This window comes from Crocuta crocuta, unplaced genomic scaffold, assembly GCF_008692635.1.
Source record: "Crocuta crocuta isolate KB4526 unplaced genomic scaffold, BGI_CrCroc_1.0 scaffold367, whole genome shotgun sequence".
Lineage (NCBI taxonomy): Eukaryota > Metazoa > Chordata > Mammalia > Carnivora > Hyaenidae > Crocuta > Crocuta crocuta.
The window spans coordinates 5,887,474-5,907,067 of record NW_027527936.1 but is presented as its reverse complement, the minus strand read 5'-3'; the positions used below and the strand labels follow the sequence as shown (position 1 = coordinate 5,907,067).

General features: G+C 44.7%; 1 protein-coding gene across 2 annotated transcripts in view; it reads left to right on the top strand.

Moving 5' to 3' along the window:
* Window positions 1-945: 945 nt before the first annotated feature.
* Window positions 946-19,594, top strand: part of PIK3R3 (phosphoinositide-3-kinase regulatory subunit 3) — a 156,482-nt gene continuing 137,833 nt past the window's right edge. Inside the window, exon 1 of one of the 2 annotated variants that reach the window (XM_077752135.1) lies at window positions 946-1,073. The gene's annotated coding sequence lies outside the window, so the exon portion shown is untranslated. Of the gene's footprint in view, window positions 1,074-18,856; window positions 18,979-19,594 lie in introns of those variants that run through there. The other variant, XM_077752134.1, reaches the window with a different exon arrangement.

Sequence of the window (19,594 nt, the reverse complement as noted above, 5' to 3'; positions counted from 1 at the left end):
CCTCTGTTTTTTTGTTTTTGTTTTGTTTTTTCTTTGAGAGGGGACACAAGTGAGCGAGGGGCAGAGAGAGAGGGAGGGAGAGAGAAGTTGGGCTCGTGCTCACTTGAGGCGAGCCTCAAACTCACGAACCCGTGAGATCATGACCTGAACCGTGGGCTGATGCTTAACCCTATGAGACACCCGGGTCCTACAGTTGCCTCTGTTAACTTACTTAATGGAAGTGGAAGAATTTCAAACGAAACCCTGCACCCTGCCCCTCCCAGTGTTGGTTATCATAGGAGGCTTGGTGATCCAGGAAGTCACTGGCTCACATGGTCAGAGCTTGAGGCACCCCTGGGGACGATTCCATCCAAATCCTTCACTGTAAGGGTGAGGAAGGTTGAAGTTCAGAAAGGGAGAAGGACTTGCCAAAGATCACACAGCAGCCAATGCTGTCCCCACCAAGTCCCAGACACTCCCCTTGGCACTGAGGACACATGTGAATCAGTCTTGATTCTTTTTCTTGAAAACTTGCAGCCTTAACAGAGAGCATAGGCTTTATAGACACACCAAGAGAAGTGTCAGAACTAAAAGAGAAGTCCAGACTTTGTACACTGGGGGCTTAGAGAGGCAAGGACACTGACCCTTACAGGCTTCAGTGAATATCTTCAGGTGGTTTTGGAGCTGGGCTGGGAGCAACATTTTAGCTGATACAAAGGGGTAAAAGGCTTTCTGGCTGAGAAACAGCAGTCTCATGCAGGACATGAATGAATTGCCCTGCAAAGACCGGCCATGTGGGTGGAGTGGAAGTCTGATGGCCTATAGTCTAAGCCAGGGCTAGGACCTGACGTGAGGACTGTCTGCTCTGTGAGCACACAGTAGTCACAGAGGTTCAGGCCACCAGGACACAAGAGCCCCAGCGGAGGTACGGGGATCTCAGGAGACCAAGGCTGGGAGATTCTTAGCAGTGTGGGTGGGGACTGCTAGGCTCTCCCACCCTCCGGGCCCAGGCTGTTTCCTTTCATCCAAGTTACACACATGCACAGAAAACCTCTGTCCCGCTTCCTTCGATGAGGACTCAGGCCCAGGCTGAGGTTAGTCCGCTAAAGAAAAGAGATTACTCCCCACCAGCTGGCTGTCCCGTCCCAGGTTTCGCGGCCAGTGCGCACACCTCTTCCCTTTAAGCAGCTTCCCTCCCGCTCCCCCCACTGCTCCTAAACCCGCCACCGGGCCGGGACAGGACAGGGACGTCCTCTGCTTTGGAACTTCGGTGGCTGCGAGCCCTCCCCTGCCGCTGTGATGCAAATCCGCTCCGGATTTATTCTCAGGCGTCCTTTCCGTCAAGTGCGACGCACCCGGCGCCAGCACTCGTCTGGAAGTGACTTCTCCGGCCCTGACCCAAGGGCGCCAGAGCTTTGAACTGGGTGGGGGATAGGGGCGGTAGTTTCCCGGTTAGCCGCTCCCGCGGCTGCAGCCCGGGGGCGCGGTGACAGTGGGAGCCCGGGAGTTGTGCTGCGGCGGCTGCCGGACGCCTGGGGGCAGGGCTGTAATTAACCACGCCGGGTGCCTTGGGTGCGCTGGGTGGGCAGCCGGAAGCCGCGGTGCGGAAGACCCGAGGCGTAGGAGTGTCCGGCTGGCGGGGCAGGGGCGGGCAGGACCGTGGTCTCGAGGTCGCGGCTTGAGGTTTTTTGGTAGAGTGGTTAGGAGTTATAGCGCTGGAGAGCGTGGGGGTGGAGCGAGGGGGAATCCCGGGCCTTGCGAGGGGCCGCCCCAAGCTTGAGCGCCGCTCCCCACCTCGCCCGGTCTCTGGACTCTGGTCTGTGTGCAGATGTGGTTTGTGCACTAAGAACCAATTAGACCCATCTCTGTCCTCATCTCGCTGGGAAACCAAGCTGTAGTTACACCTCAGACGACCTCTCGAGAGCCTGGCACTACTAGGGTCTGGATGGGAGCGGGAGTGGGGGTGCTCGGTGCACTCCCAAGAGCTCTAGATTCAGGAAACTGCAGGAATGGTGTGAACAGTTTATAGAAAAATGCTATCCAAATCAGCGTGTATATATAGGCATAAAGAACTGGCACTTACTGTGCAAACTGCCTGCCAGGCCAAGGGTATTCACCAAATTGACAAAAAGAAGAGTGATTCTTACTTTTTTCGTGGTACTTTCATAATCAGAAAAGAGCAATGAAGGTTTTTTTTTTTTTAATTAAGAAAACAAAAGTAAATAGACCTGGGTTTCAGTACTACTAAGCACTTATTTGGCCTTGGAAATTTTACTTCAACTTCTATAAGCCTTAGTTCTCTTACTTGTAAAGTAATAATAGGAGAACCTAGGCGCAGGTTTTGCCGTGAAGATTAGATGAGCTAAGGCATCAAAGGTGCATGGAACAGTGCTCAGTAAGTGGCAACAATGAGAACACTGAACCTAGTCTGGGAGTGTGTGGGGAACGGAGGAGCAAAAAGCCTTCTGGAAGAATGGAAATCTGAGCTAAGTCTTAAAATAGGAAAAGGAGCTAGTCAGTGGAAAAGAGAGGAAGAGAAGAACATTAATGACAGGGAATGACATGAGCAAAAACAGGCAAGTGAGAAACAGGACACTACAGACATGAGTGAATTTGGGGAAACTACAGACATGAGGCAGGGAGCGGAGATGAGATTAGAAAGGCAAGCTGGGACCAAACTGGGGCAAGGTTGGGGGCTTTAAACTTACTGCGGCTGGTTTTCTGAGAGCTACTGAGGCAGCTTCAGCCATGGCAGGAGGAGATGTGGTGCAGTATGAAGGCCAGGAGACCTGTGAAGAGGTGAGTAGTGGCATGAACTGCAGCGGCCGCCCTAGGATGGAAGGAAACGGATGGATTTGAGAGGTAGAAATGACAGGACTTGGTGATGGATTGAATGAGAGACATGAGTGAGAAGGAGTTGTGAGGACCATAACCTGATCCCCAACTTGGGTCCTCTGGGTGATGCTAGCCTCTGAGATAGGGACCAGGAAGGATAATACATTTGAAGGGAAGCTGAATTCAGTTTTGGACATGCCTGTGGCCACACCCCTGGACAGACCCTCAATAACTGGGGTCCTGCCATCCCACCTGGCAATTACTCTGTCCAGAAGATGGGAGAGGTATCATTAGCCACTGCTGGCTGTCTGTTCCCTGGCTGCGGCTGGCTGGAGATCTGGGTGGGGAGGTTGGGGTGGGGGGTGCCTGCCACCGCTGGGCTGGGCCTAGTGAGTATTCGGTTGTGGTATCCTGGGCTGCTAGGCAATTTCTTTGGGCACAATCATGTTACAGGAGCTTGAGGATTGGGTCAGGTCCTGGGATAGTGATGGTTCTGTGTGCTGCTGAGATTACTGTCTCCATTTTACAGCCAAGGAAACTGAGGTTCAGGAACTGAGTGACAGAGCCAGGAAGTGAACCAAGGTCTGTGTGATGTCTTCTCACAGCACCAGCTGCCACATCACCACATTTGCTCTAAGAGGGGCAAGGAAAGTACCCAGAGCCATGGCTCCTTGGGGGAGAAATGTAATCTGGAGGGGTAGTAGGGATCGAGGAAGGAGGCACAGAAAGCTTCCTGGAGGTGGTGCCATTTGTGTTGTCATAGAAACATAATCTTGTTTTCTGTCTCCCAGGCCAGCAATCTTTGGCAACTAGCCATTGCCTGCAGAGAAGGAGACCTTGTCATCTGAGGGGCCTCTAGGCAGAATGTGTCCACAGAACCCAAAAAGTGGCAGGCTGGAATTCTTGCAGGCTTTTCATGCCTACAATGGGGCACGTTTACCTGTCTCTGGCATCCATCAGCCTGGGCAGCCCTCCTGCACTGGCACTTCACTGGTAGTTGGAAGCCCGGTGCCTACTCATTTTCATATCAGGGTTCAGCACAGTTTATGTTCCATTCCCAGGTTTTGTTTTACTTAAAAAAAAAAAAAAAAGAGGCATCATGTGATGAAGTGATGGATTCTAAGGGAGGACTGGCAAGTACAGGAAAAACTGATCTTTTTGTGAATGATGGGGGAAAGTTATAAGACACAAAGAATATTGCTGATCATCTGTCACCCAGTAAGTGTTTGTCCCCAGGTGTCCAAATGACTGAGACAGCCTGACATGGTAAGTGGGAAGCCAAGTTATCAGGAGCTAAGAAGGGGTTGCTTTCAAAACAATGTTTAAAGCATTTTTGCTCATTGTGGAAAATATAAGCAAGTAAGAAGGAAAAAATATATATAAAGCATCCAGCAAGTAGAGATAAACACTACTAGCATTTTTATATATTTATTCTTTTTCATTTCTGGGTATATGTGGCTTTCTTCTATGCGGTTAATACACTGTGTAGACGATTTTGTATCTTGCTTTCTTACTCAACTTCTTGATTAAATTTAATTTAATTACTACACAGTCTTCTACTATATGGAGTTGCTGTATTTTATATTACCAATCCCTAATCCTTACACATAGAGATTTTCTTTCCTTCTTCTTTTTCCTCTTTTTTTAAAAAGTTACTTTAATATTTATTTATGGGGGTGGGGAGGGACAGAGAGAGAGGGGGAGAGAATCCCAAGCAGGCTCCTCATCATCAGTGCCGAGCCCAATGCGGGGCTCGATACCTCGAACCATGAGATCATGACTTGAGCCAAAATCAAGAGCCAGATGTTTAACTGACCGAACCACCCAGACGCCCTTCTTTTCCCTTTTTCTTTCTTTTTTGCTATTATAAAAACTCTGTGATGAAAACCTGATGCATAAAATCTTTGTCCATATTTTGCATTATTATTATTATTATTGTTTTTTTTACAAATTTTTCTAGAAGTAGAATTACTGGATTAGAGGATCAAAGTATAGGGGCGCCTGGGTGGCTTAGTCGGTTAAGCGTCCGACTTTCGCTTAGGTCATGATCTCGTGGTTCGTGGGTTTGAGCCCTGCGTCGGGCTCTGTGCTGACTGCCAGCTCAGAGCCTGGAGCCTGTTTCGGAGTCTGTGACTCCCTCTCTCTCTGACCCTCCCCTGCTCACGCTGTCTCTCTCTCTCCTAGAAATAAATAAAAATATTAAAAAAAAAAAAAAGAGGATCAAAGTATATTTAGGGGCATCTGGGTGGCTCAGTCGGTTAAGCATATCCGACTCTTGATTTCGGCTCAGGTCATGATCTTATGGTTCATGAGTTCAAGCAAGGCACTGACCCCCACATCGAGCCCCACACAAAGCCCTGCATCGAGCCCTGCATCAGGCTCAGCACTGACAGTGCAGATCATGCTTGGATTCTTTCTCTCCCTTTCTCTCTGCCCTCCTCCTGCTCGTGTGCTCTCTCTCTCTCAAAAATAAATAAATAAACTTAAAAAATATTTCTAGAGATCTTGATATATATTTCCAAAATGCTTTCCAGGAAGAAAGGTTCTGCCACTTATATTCCATCGCCCTAACAGAAGTATTAACATTAAAAAAAATAAAAGATCTTGCTAATTTGAGAAGTGAAAAATGGAATCTCAGTTTTCTGGTGCTGAGTAGTTTTGTGGAGGTCAGAGCAACATAAATCTACTTGGTGAATGATTTGGTCCAATCTGACTGGTGACTTCATCTACTGTTGAGAAATTGGTAGGATTTGGCCATTGTTGTGAATATGTATTGTTTTTACCTGCCTGGACTTCTCTCTTCCTTTTGGTTATAGTCTTTCAATTTTCCTTGGAGGAACATCCCTTCTCCATTTTTGGTCCATGTGGTTTAAATGGGCCTGCCCCACCCCTGAATTCCAGGGATGAGCATTGAGACCCTGGCCTGACCAATCATCACAGTGATTGGTTTAGTGATGGGCATTTCTATTCCCATTGACCCACATGACTATTACCTTGTCATCTGGCTTTGGATTCAGAACTGGTTTTAAATATGGGCTTTGCCCCTGACCAGGGGGAATATTTGCCATTTTGTATAGGGTGGACAGAAGAGACTTCATTGGTAAAGTGATATTTGAACAGAGACCTACCAGAAGGGAGGAAGCCTTCCCTGACTATAGCCCCTGACTATACTTGGGGGAAGAATGTTTCAGGTAGAGCAAGTGTAAAGACTCAGAAGTGGGAGTGTGTGGGATGTATTTAAATATCAGCCAAGAGGCCAGGGATGAAACAACGAATTTGCCATCTCTGAGCCTCAGTTTCTCATCTACAAAATGCAGATGATAACAGTGCCTGTGTCTTAGAGTGATGTGATGAATAAATGTGATAATGCTTAGCATAATACCCAGGCCTTGCAAGCTGTTGTTATTAAGATGACAGCTAAGTCTTTAACCTTGTTGACCTTTTTTTTTCTTTATGACATGTACTTCTCCCTCCATCCCAGTTCCCTTCCTTTGATTCATGCTCTCATTAGCCTATAATCTGTCTGTTGCAGTTTGTTCATCAGTCACTAATGATTACCAGCACCTACTTTATGCTGCACTAGGTTATAGGACTTTTTTAATATGCCTATTGTTCCATGAGGGAGAGGGCATATGTACATTAATAGCCACCACAGAAAGCAAAGCAGGCCCAAGAAATGACTGGCAAAATGCTGTGGCGCTTCAGAGGTGACTTCATGGAAGGCTTCTGGAGGAGGTGGCATTTGGGCTGATGTTTTAAGAAAGGTTTTTCGTGGATGGCAATGAGGTAGAAAGGGCATTCCAGAAGGAAGAAAAAGGTGTAAGTATGGGCACAGAGGCTGGCATGCCCAAGTCACAGGTGGGGAAGGGGGAATTGCCTGGTATGGTACCAGCATAGTGTGTTGGAAGGTGAGAGGCAGGGACAAAATTTTGAAGGGATTGACTGTCAAGTTAAGGAGTTTGGACTTTGTCAATGACAGAGCACTGTTAAACATTTTTAGGTGGGGAGTGATATGATCATGATTGTGTTTTGGAATGATCTGTCTGGCTGTAGAGGAGAGCTTACAGTCAGGAGGGACACAAGGGATGGTAGTGGGGACCCAGTGCAGAGGCTGTAACAGCTGCCCTGGTGAGAACTGATGAGACCTTAGAAATGGAGACGGAGAGGAAGGATGATAGATGTGCAGGGAGAAATAGGATACTTTAACTGCTCTGAGGATCATCAGGGAACATATAGGAAATGCCCAGATATGGCTACAATGAAATTATGCTTTTAACTCTTCTGAAATTGGGCTTTGGGCAATTGAGATCAGCCATTTTCAGTCCTACCCCACAGAAAGACCTTTCAAAAAAATTTGTAAAATGTTTTATTTATTTCTGAGAGAGAGAGAGAGAGAGAGAGAGAGAGAGAGAGAGAGACAGAGAGACAGCATGAGCAGGGGAGGGGCAGAGAGAGAGGGAGACACAGAATCTGAAACAGGGTCCAGGCTCTGAGCTAGCTGTCAGCACAGAGCCCAACGCGAAGCTCAAACCCACGAACTGTGAGATCATGACCTGAGCTGAAGTCGGACGTTTAACCGACTGAGCCACCCAGGTGCCCCAGAAAGACCTTTCAGAAAGGTGAGATGGATAGGAGTAACATGTGTCTGCCCTGGGCACCTTTCTGTTTTGGCATTTGATAACTTCATGAAACTTCAGCAGCTTGGGCCACTCTAGCCATCACTCTGCCCTTCAGGGGTCAGCTTTCTGGACAGGGAGTTCTTGAAACGGCTTGAATTGAGGGATGGAGAATTGAGTTTTGGCCCTGGGAATGTCAGGCTTAAAGCTCTGTAAACTGGGAGCAGATAATGCTATGATTCCCACGTAATCTTTTCAAAAGGCTGTTTTGACTTTCTAAATGATCTATCTAGCTGAAAAAAGAAACCAGAGGTCATCCAACATTCAGTAATTTGGGGGAATCTGAGATTTGCCATGCTGCCAATTCCTTTAAATGAGGAAAGTCAAGCCAGATCCTGGGCTTCAGGATTTATGGTACCAGTTGGCATAGCGTCAGTATCAGGAGGCAATATCAGGGGCTCTGGCCTTAAACGTGGGTGACTACTCTGTGGCCTTCTCTGGTGTTTTCCCATCCACGGACGGCAAAGAGTCCCGTGGGCTGACTTTGGGGCAGAGGGAGTTAGAGGGCGGGGTTCCAACCAGATGATAATCATAATAGCCCAGCTGAGCATTTTGCAGCTTTGAGCATTTTTACCCACATTAGCTAATTAACTGACAGTTTGTCCAAGTGGAGATGAGGGATGGTAGGAGGCAGGGAGCTCATGCCTGATCACGCTTCCAGGGTCTGGAGGGGACTGATAACGTGACTGCAGTACGAGGGCCAGAGTGTTTGGACAGGGGCTAATGGACAGGAGCTAATTCACAGGCTCTTGGGCCCATGTGCGTGATGGTCAGCTGGTTTGCCCGAGACAGTGTGATAAATGCCCCATTCAGTCCAGGAGCAGTCACGGTCAGAGAGACCCAGTCAGACCCCGTTACTGATCTGATGACAAGTGCACGGGGTATTAGCTGCTTCATCACAGATGTCTTCTCTGGAGAACTGTCTCTGTGTCCAGGAAACTGAATGGGATTCTTCACGGTCAGAGATGGTGCATATGATTTTTTTTAAATAGGAAAATTTCACATCAGGACCCAGTCAGCGATAAATTCCTATTATTCACTATTTACCTTCTGTCGGAAAAACCAGAAAGGACATGCACATTTATAGAAATGAGTATGTTAGCACAGCTCATACTAAGCCAGTGTAGGCATCTATAATTTCACATTTTAAAATTCAAATGTACATTTTCATGGATTTAGACCAAGGGTTAGCGAACTTAACTGTAAAGAGCTAGGTGGTAAATATTTTAGGCTTTGTGGATATACAATCTCTGTTATAAATACTCAACTTTGCCTTTGGAATGCCAGAACATCCACAGATAATACATAAATAAATGAGCATGACTCTATGGACACTGAAATTTGAAGTTATATAATTTTCATGAAATATTCTTCTTTTGATTTTTTTATTTCTTCCCCCCAATCATTAAAAACTCTAAAAATTATTCTTAGCTTGTGAGTCACACAAAGACAAGTGGTGGGTGGAATTTAGCCCTTGGGCTGTATAGCTTTCTGACCTCTGGCTTACATCAGGGTTTCTCAGCCTTGGCACTATTGGCATTTGGGGCCAGATAATTCTTGGCTGCGCAGGTTATCCTGTTGTCTCGTAGAATGTTTAGTAGCATCCCTGGCCTCTACCCAAAGGCATCCCCTCTCCCTTTGAGTTGTGGTAAGTAAAAATATTTCTAGACCTTGCCAAATGTATCCTAAGGAGCAGAATTCCTCCCAGTTGAGAATTATTGGTTTATGTCCATCAACGGACGAATGGATCAAGAAGATGTGGTTTATCTATACAATGGAATACTACATGGCAATGAGAAGGAATGAAATCTGGCCATTTGTAGCAACGTGGATGGAACTCGAGGGTGTTATGCTGAGCGAAATAAGTCAGGCAGAGAAGGACAGATACCATATGTTTTCACTCATATGTGAAACAGGAGAAACTTAACAGAGGACCATGGAGGAGGAGAAGGGGAAAAAGTAGTTGGGGAGAGGGAGGGAGGCAAACCATGAGAGACTTCTTGAATACTGAGAACACACTGAGGGCTGATGGGGGTGGGGGAGAGGGGAAGGGGAGATGGGCATGGAGGGGGGCACTTGTTGGGAGGAGTACTGGGTATTGTATGGAAACCAACTTGACAATAAACTATGAAAGAGAAAAAAAGAATCATTGGTTTAAACAATCATGTACAGCCATCTAATCACCACTACAGTCAAGATACAGAGCAGTTCTTGGATGTGGGGACCATCTGGTTGGGACACCTGTCACCTCATTCATCACTAGGGTTGATTTGGCTGATCTGGCTGGCTAGGCGGATGTCCCCTTCCACCCTCACTGCTCCAGGTGCGTCCCTCCTGAAGCTGCGTGCTCAGTGGAAGAGGATGAACTTCCCCAATAGAGGAGGACTGATTTTTGGTCAAGAATATATGAGTAGCTAAGCTCCTGTGCTAGAACTTCCAAACAAGCCCTCAAGATACAGAACAGTTCTATTATCCAAGAGAATCTCTCTCATAATACACTTTTATAGTCAACACGTCCCTTCATCCCAGTCATTATTTTCTGTTCCTATAATTTTATTTTTCTGAACAACATATAAATGGAATCATACAGCAAGTTGCCTTTTGAGTTTGGCTTCTTCTTCTTTTTAAAAATGTTTATTTATTTTTGAGAGAGAGTGAAGGGCCAGAGAGAGGATCCAGACAGAGGATCCAAAGCAGGCTGCTCTGTGCTGACAGCAGAGAGCCCAGTGCGGGGCTTGAACTCACAAACTGCGAGATCATGACCTGAGCCAAAGTTGGTTTTTTATACAACTGAGCCACCCAGGTGCTCCTTGAGTTTAGCTTCTTTTACCTGGTGTAATGCATTTGACATTCATTCATGTTGCTGAGTGTATCAGTAATTTATTCCTTCTTATTGCTGAGTGGTATTTGACTATATGGATATACCAATTTGTCTACTCACCAGTTAAAAGATATTTGTGTTGTTTCTAGGTTTTTTTTTTTTTGTGATTATGGATGAAGCTGCTTTATACATTTGTGTGCAGGTTTTTGTGTGAATGTAAATCTTCATTTTTCTTAGGTAAGTACCTAGGAGTGGAATTTATGGATCCTATGGTAATTGTATGTTTAATTTCATAATAAACTGTTAAACTGTTTCCCAAAGTGGCTGTATCATTTTATTTTATTTTATTTTAAATTTTAAAATGTTTATTTTTGAGAGAGAGAGAAACAGAGTGTGATCAGGGGAGGGGCAGAGAGAGAGGGAGACACAGAATCCGAAGCAGTCTCCAGGCTCTGAGCTGTCAGCACAGAGCCCGATGTAGGGTTCAAACTCAGAAACCGTGAGATATGACCTGAGCTGAAGTTCAGTGCTTAACTGACTGAGCCATCCAGGTACCCCATGGCTATACCATTTTAAATTCACCCTGACCCAGAATGAGAGTTTCATCTGCTCCACGTTCTCACCAGCATTCAGTATTCTCAGGGTTGTTTTTCTTTGTAGTGATTCTAACAGGTGTGGGGGTGGTGTCTCATCGTGGTTTTAACTTGCCTTTCTCTAATGGTTAATGGTGTTGAGCATCATTTTATGTGCTATCTGCATATCTTCTTTGGTGAAGTGTTAATATTTTTTGCTCATTTTTAATGGAGTTGTTTGTTTTCTTATTACTAAATTCTTTTTAAGTGTTTTTTTTTTAACGTTATTTTATTTTTGAGAGAGAGAAAGAGAGAGTGTGACCAAGAGAGGGGCAGAGAGAGAGAGGAAGACACAGAATTTGAAGCGGGCTCCAGGCTCTGAGCTGTCAGCGCAGCTGGGACCCAACTCATGAACCGTGAGATCATGACCTCAGCTGAAGTTGGATGCTTAACCAACTGAGCCACCCAGGCGCCTTAAATTCTTTTTTTTGTGTTTTTTTTTAATGTTTGTTTGTTTGATTTGAGAGAAAGAGAGAAAGGCAGAGAGAAAGAATTCCAAGCAGGCTCTGCGCTGTTAGTGTGGAGCCCGATGTGGGGCTCAATCCCACCACCATGAGATCAAGACCATGAGATCACAACCTGAGCTGAAATCAAGAGTGGGATGCTTGACCAACTGAACTACCCAGGTGCCCTTCGTATTACTAAGTTCTTTATGTACTCTAGATACAAGACCTTGGGGCATCTAGGTGGCTCAGTTGGTTGAGCATCTGACTTCAGCTCAGGTAATGATCTTTCAGTTTGAGAGTTGGAGTCCCACATCTGGCTCACTGCTGTCAGCGCAGAATCCGCTTTGGATCTTCTCTCTCTCTCTCTCTCTCTCTCTCTCTGACCCTCCCCGGGTTGTGTCTCTCTCTGTGTGTGTCTCTCTCTCAAAAATAAACGTTAAAAAAAAAAAAGAGAGATCTTTAGATATAAGACCTTTGTTGGGTAACTGATTTCCCAATATTTTCTCTTAGTCCATAGCTTTTCTTTTATTCTCTTAACAGTATCTTTTGCAGGTAGAACTTTTTTAATTTTGAGGAAGTCCAGTTTATCACTTTTTTAATTTTATAGATTGTACTTTTATGTCATTTCTACGAAGTCTTTGTCTAACCCAATGTCACAAAGATTTTCTCTTATGTTTACTTCTAGAAATGTTACAGTTTTAGGTTTTACATTTAGGTCTATGATCCATTTTTTTTTAATGTTTATTTATTTGTTTATCTTTCATAGTTTATTGTCAAGTTAGTTTCCATATAACACCCAGTGCTCCTCCCAGCACCCCCTTCCATTCTCCCCCACCTCCATCAGTCCTCAGTGTGTTCTCAGTATTCAGGAGTCTCTCATGGTTTGCCTCCCTCCCTCTCCCCAACTATGTTTTCCCCTCTTCCTCCCCCGTGGTCCTTTGTTAAGTTTCTCCTGTTCCGNGTTTCCTCCTTTCTCCTCTAGGGTTTTGATGGTTTCCTGTCTCACATTCAGGTCCTTTATCCATTTTGAGTTTATTTTTGTGTACGGTGTAAGAGAGTGATTTAGTTTCATTCTTTTGTACTTTGCTGTCCAGTTCTCCCAGCACCATCTGTTAAAGAGGCTGTCTTTTTTTCCGTTGGATACTCTTTCCTGCTTTGTCAAAGATTAGTTGGCCATATATTTGTGGGTCTAATTCTGAGTTCTCAATTCTATTCCATTGGTTTATGTGTCTCTTTTTGTGCCATGTTTATTTATTTTTGAGAGACGGAGAGTGCAAGTGGGGTAGGGGCAGAGAGAGGGAGACAGATGATCTGAAGTGGGTTCTGTGCTGAGAGCAGAGAGCCTAATGTGGGGCTTGAACCCACAAACTGTGATATTGTGACCTAAGCCAAATTCGGACGCTTAATCGACTGAGCCACCCACAAGCCCTTGTTATCCATTTTGAGTTAACTTTTATATAAGGTGTGAGGTATTTGTTGGGGTTCTTTTTATTTTTTTGGTATGTGGACATCTAATTGTTCTAGCACCATTGTTGAAAAGACTATTCTTTTTCCATTGAATTGCCTTTGTACTTTTGTCAAAAATCATTGAGCTTATATGTGTGGGACTGTTTCTGTGATCACTATTCTGTTCCGTTGATCTATGTGTCAATGCTAATTTTCCTAACATCACACTGTCTAATCTCACATTTTAAATAAAATTTCTAAAGGTGAATTCTTTTGGAACAATTCTGTGTCTGATAAGTGTTCTGGCATACTGAACACATTCAAGACTGTGAAATATTTAAAACCCAAAAACAAATATTTTGGTGGGAATCTTGGATCAAAGTAGGAGGGTAACACAGGTGGTGACTCAGACATGTGAGAGCACTGAGAGGACACTGAGATACCTGTGCCTTCAAGCAAATCCCATAGCTTCTCTAAGTCAAGTTAAAAAGAACAAAGGAGGGACACCAGGGTGGCTCGGTTGTTTAAGCATTCGACTCTTGATTTCCAGTCAGGTCATGATCTCATGGTTTGTGAGACTGAGCCCCACGCCGGGCTCTGTGCTGACAGTGTGGAGCCTGCTTGGGATTATCTTTCCCTCCTTCTCTGCCCTCTCCTGCTTTCTCTCTCTCTCTTTCAAAATAAATAAGTAAACTTTAAAAAAACCACAAAGGAATTAAACTAAGTGCATTCAATAAACATTTACGGAGCAGTGTTCTAGGTATTGGTTATACAGAAGTACAAACCATATATCTGACTTCACAGAATTTACTTTCTAGCTGGAGATACAGTCAATAAACAAAAAGAAATGTAAGCAACATTATTTCAGGTTGTGGTAAATGATAGTAATAAATAAAAATAGGGTAATGGAATGAAAGTTGATGTGGAGGGAACTGCTTTGGCTAGACTAGCATCATCATGGAAGGTGACTTTGAGGAGGTGACATTTGAGCTGAGGCCTGAATGATGAATGGTTACAGTAAAGATCTGGAATAAAGAATATTCTGCATAGAGGTTCTCTGAGACCTTTCTGATTCTGACAGGGGAAAGGTCAAAGCTGATCTAAAGGAATGAGTGTGTCTGGGGAGTTGGGTAAGAAGATGAGGTGAGAGATAGATAGCGGATCTTCACAATTAAGCCTCCACTGGGCCTCCTCCTCATCTCCCACTGTTCTGTCTCTCACACTCCACTTTCCAGACATCCTGAACTTTTCTGTTCTCCAAACAAGCTTTTTTTTTCCCTAATAGTTTATTGTCAAATTAGTTTCCACATAACACTCAGTGCTCATCCCCACAAGTGCCCTCCTCCATGCCCATCCCCCCTCCCCCCTACACCCATCAGTCCTCAGTTTTTGTCATCATTCAAGAGTCTCTCATGGTTTGCTTCTCTCCCTTTCCCCCATTCCCCCCCTTCTTCTCCCCCTCCAAACAAGCTTTTCTTTTCTTGAGATTTGCATAGTCCATCCTCTCAAGTCAGAATGTGGGGCTGTATCCATTCTCCCCTTCCTTTGAGTAATAGGATTTCCCTGAGTTTTAGCTGAGCCTTTGGATAGAGCGTCCTACCCGACCTGGACTACTTGCCTACCTCCGGATTGTTACATGACAGACAAATAAACTTCTGTCCTGCTTGATATCCCGTTTGTTGGCTTATAGCGCCTTAGCCTCTACTCTTACTTTTTCTCATCTGTCTCATGAACTCTTATTTATCCTTCAAGACCAAGCCTTAAGTACTGCTTTTTGCATCCTCTCCAGGGAAAGTTAATTGTTTCTTCTTCTGTGGCCTCATAGTACTTTGCAGCTACCATAGTATTCTATTCAGTCAATGAGTACTGACAAGGAGCCTAATATAAGTCATGCACTGTGGTAAATAAGGAGCTTTGGGTCTAGAGAGAAAAACAGACATGTGATGGAATAATTGCAAAATAGTGATAGTATACTCTCTATGAGCCATGCTTTCTGTAGGGGAGCACAGGTATTCCTCATTTGTCCTTCCTCCTCCACTCCCACATCCAATTCTAACAAGATATTGGGGAGAGTAAGGCTGTATAACCCAGATTTGGGGAAACTAACATAATGGGAAAGAGAAAAAGAGGAAGGCAGGTGGCATCCGAACAGCAGTTGTAAGTCACCCCAGCCTCGTGAGGGCAGATTCCAGCCCTGCCAGCAAAGGTGGCAACAGCCGGGATAGGATGCATTGTTTCTTCTGGAGGCCAGAATGGGTCCTTGTATGTGGCCACTACTGGAGATGCAGTAAACTCCTGGGATCCATCTGCCACCAAAGCTGAAAAAGTATGGTGGCAAGATGACTAGCCTTTGAACTTATTCTCAAGGACTTAAGAGACCCTGGAGAGACTGTCAGAAATAGCTGAACCCCACATTTGGAGGTGGGGTTAATCCCCATAAGTAGGGAAATGAGTCCTTCCCATTTATACCATGCTAGAATAACTTGGTATAAAAAGGTTACTAAATAATATAATCTCATTTTGTACAGGCAAATGAGCCTGAGGACATGTGGGTTATGTTTTAGGAGTTCTACCTGGGATTTCTACATGCTGTCTATGTATCTGTATCTGTGTATCTTTTTATCTAACTGAAGTTTATATCTGTACCATGGACTCATCGCTACTAGAGATAAAGCCAACTAAATGTTTAGGACAATGACCAAGGTAACATTAGAAAATTGCACATGGAGGTAGATATAGACTTCTAGAAGCCTCTATGAATTGTGAGATTCAAAAAGAAACGTGAAAAGCCTGAAATTGAAGAGGCTGTGCGAACTTCTGTTAGGTCCTTGAGCAGATAAAGAGGGCCCAGAGAGGTCTTCAGGAGGGGTGAAAATACAGCTCTACTCAAGTTTGCTAAAGATGTTAACTAGTTTGCAGTCTCAGGGAAATGACAGAGAACAGTTTCAGGCTTGGATATGGTTAGAAGTTCTCTAATGAAAGAGCCCCAGCTGCCACCAGAATTGTTAGCCTAGTGACTGAGGACAGGTAAAAGGAAACCCCATTCGGTTAATACAGGGGTTTATGAGGATCCAAAAGTTGGCGGTATTTTTGAGGAAGACCACCCCTGGCATGAGGAAAGTGTGTTCTTGGTTGGGGATGCTGCTGGGATGCTGTGAGTGGCGGATACCAGATGTGCGGCAGTGATAGCAGATCCTCTGAGTGACAGGGACGTTCTCAAGGCTACCGAGGCTTCAATGTCAGTTGACTGAGTATTTAATGTTCTGGCCAATTGAGCAGTTTGAGGTTTTATAACCACAGAGTTGCTCAGATTTGTTTTCCCTCTGCTCTATCAGAGAGTGTGACAAGAGATACCTGCTTTTGAATTGGGGCTGGAGACATTCTTATAGAAGGCAGAGGGAATAGGAGACAAAGATCCAAACAGTATGAATCAGGTCCCCCCTGCATAGCAGGCAAGGACTAGGGCTGTCCCAGGGTAAGACTTTGGGGAAAATTCCAGCTGCCGGACTCACAGTGGTCTTTTAGATTCTTCCAAGTAACATGGGAAAGGAAGAGGGGAGGCAGCTCAAGTCTTGGGTAAAGGAAACTCAATCTGCTGAGGTGACTGTAGATATCCAGCAAAGACTTCAATGACTACTATACATGAGGACTAAATGGGACAGATGAAAGCACTAATGATGGCCCTATAGGTTTAGGGAAAGGGTGATTATGATGGACTCTTCTGAGCCTCTGAAAAGCAGAACACTGGAGGAAGTTGGAGGTAAAGGGGCTCCTGGCCAAGAAGAAATCCTGGCTATAGCATTCCTTAAGCTCATGAGCATTAGGGAAAGAAGAAGTGAAGATGGGCTTGGAGTTTGAGCTGTTTTAAACCCTCAAAACAGGAGGCCCAAGGCCTCCCAAGGCCAAGGTCCAGAAGATCCCATCTTTGTCTTCTGGAGACAGAATCCTAGGAAGAGGAGCAGCCATGAAAAACATCAAGTCTTGGGGCACCTGGGTGGCTTAGTCGGTTGAGCGTCCAACTTTCGCTTAGGTCATGATCTCGCGGTTCGTGGGTTCGAGCCCCACGTCGGGCTCTGTGCTGACTGCCAGCTCAGAGCCTGGAGCCTGATTCGGAGTCTGTGTCTCCCTCTCTCTCTGACCCTCCCCTGCTCACGCTGTCTCTCTCTCTCCTGGAAATAAATGAAAATATTAAAAAAAAACTTCCTGTATGAAAAGCATCAAGTCTTAAATGCTGCTTGATGGTGAATTCATGAGTAGCAAGCACCCAAGCCACCACCCCCGCCCCCGCCAGAAATCAAATGGGTCAGATGTGATTCTAGTACTGATTATGGGGCTCCAGCTCTTGTGGAGATAAGGGAAGAGGTGAAACATCTGTAGTTATATGCTAGAGTGTCACAGTGTTGAGGAGAGTTAGGTACATTGGTAGGGTTCAAGTCTAGACTCTTTAAAGTGTTTGTCTGGGGCACCTGGGTGTCTCAGTCCATTAAGCGTCCGACTTTGGCTCTGGTCATGATCTCATGGTTTGTGGGTTTGAGACCCGTGTTGGGTTCTGTGCTGGCAGCTCAGAGTCTGGAGCCTGCTTCGGATTCTGTGTCTCCCTCTCTCTCTACCCCCCCCCCCCCCACTCATGCTCTGTCTCTCTCTGTCTCAAAATCAAACTATTTAAAAAAAAGTGTCAGAAGTATTCAGGAACAGAGCATCTGGGATGTTCTACCCTCATCCAGATGTGGGAGCCACAGGTAAATCAAAGCAAGGAAGAGCCAAAAATTCTCACCTTGTCTGCCTCCACTCGGGATCCTCTACCTTAATGCTCTTATTTGAGGAATTCCAAAAGTGGAAAGAGGTGTCATGGAAGGACCAAACCAGGAATAGTCTCTCTCCAAGACTGGAGACTGACTGGGCTTAGGGTAAGCAACGAAAGCTTGAGGTTGGAAACCCAGACCTTTTAGAAAACAGTGCAGGAAGCTTATATTGCCTGAGATGGATGATATTTTAGATCATTTTGAAGACCTACTGGTTAACTGCATCATCTCTGGAGTTCATATCCCACAGATTCCCTTTTGTGATAGTGAAGAAAAAAAAATCCTGTAGGATCTGGGTTTGTGTGGATTTCCTGGCTCTGAAGAGACAGTCCAAAATAGTCCAGCACATTGTGTTCCTTATACAGGATGGCTTAGCCACTTCCTATGGAGTCACTTGTTTCCAGCATTGGATGTCAGAGCAGGTATTATAAAATCCCTATGACTGCGGAGGACATAAACAAGGTGGGTTATATCTATTTTGTGTAGGTCTACCAAAATGAAGGGATGGTTGTTTCAGTAAGTCCTATTACTGTTCAGAGGTTACTGGAGAAAGTGATTGGTCATGTGAATTTATCTGGAAGTGTTTTCTTTATTCACTTATGTATAATATTTATATACTCGTTATACATATACACCTATATGTGAATTCTCGAAAACCTTGAAAAAGCATAGGGGCGCTTGGGTGGCTCAGTCGGTTAAGCGTCTGACTTCAGCTCAGGGCATGATCCCACGGTTCGTGGGTTTGAGCCCCGCGTCAGGCTCTGTGCTGACAGCCAGCTCAGAGCCGGGAGCCTGCTTCCAATTCTGTATCTTCCTCTCTCTCTGACCATCCCCTGCTCACACTGTCTCTCTCTCTCTCTCTCTCTCTCAGAAATAAATAAAACATTTAAAAAATCTTTTTAAAAGAAAAAGCATAAACAATGGCTTTTCAAGAGTAAAGTGTTTTTGGTCTGCCCAGATTTTCTCTGAGAAACTGCCCCTCCCCTGTTCTCAATCTATGTAGCTTGGGTACAGCTGATCCTATACTCTGCTTCTAAGGGTGCCACATGACCTAGGCCCATCCAATTAGAACATTCCATTTCACTGGACTCAGTGATTGGTTCAGGGGTGAGCATGTGACCCAAGCTCGGCCAATGAGACTCAACCCCCAGAATTTTTCTGCAATTATGTGGAGAAACTTGCACTCTGCTGGATAGGGTTGCTAAGCAGATGGAATGTAGCCTGCAGCTGCTGCAGACTAGCCTTGTCGCCACCTGGGGAAACATCAGAGGGAAGGAGAAATGAGAATGAATCTGGTTCCTGCTAACATTATTTGAGCACCTCTACTTAGCTGTGTGTCAAGTAAGAAAGACTACACTTTTATTTGGTTTAAGTTAGTTTTCTGTCACTTGTAACTAAAAATGTCATGCTAATACAATGGTGATACTCGACCATGTGGGAGGTTTTACAACTTGAGTCATTTTGTTTGATCTCCATAAAAGGGGATGATAGGTAATATCACACAGGGGTAAAGACAGGCCATGAGAAGATATCCATTATTAATAACTAGTCCCACCCTATCATATATGAAAAACTAGTAATATTCATAATGTTTATGTTTATGAAAAACACTTCCAGGGTTATACACATCTTGTGTTTTCTAACTTGGCATTATCAAGACAGACACAGAGCACCAATTCAGAAGTCAGCTTAAAATCCAGAAGGAAATAAATTCTCTTACTCCCTTGACCCCTTGCTGGAGTCCATGGCCTTGGTAACCTTGGTGAACTACTTAGTTAAGGCTTGTCCTAGCAATTGATCACTGCATTGATATCGATTTTGAGGGCATCAGAGTAGGTACTATGTTAGAAAAATGAAGATGAGAGAGAGTTTATAGTTTCTGTTAACTTTGCTTCCAGGGCTATCAAGTTACTTTGTCTAATAGTGAGGTACAACACTATTAAAAAAAAAAAAAAAA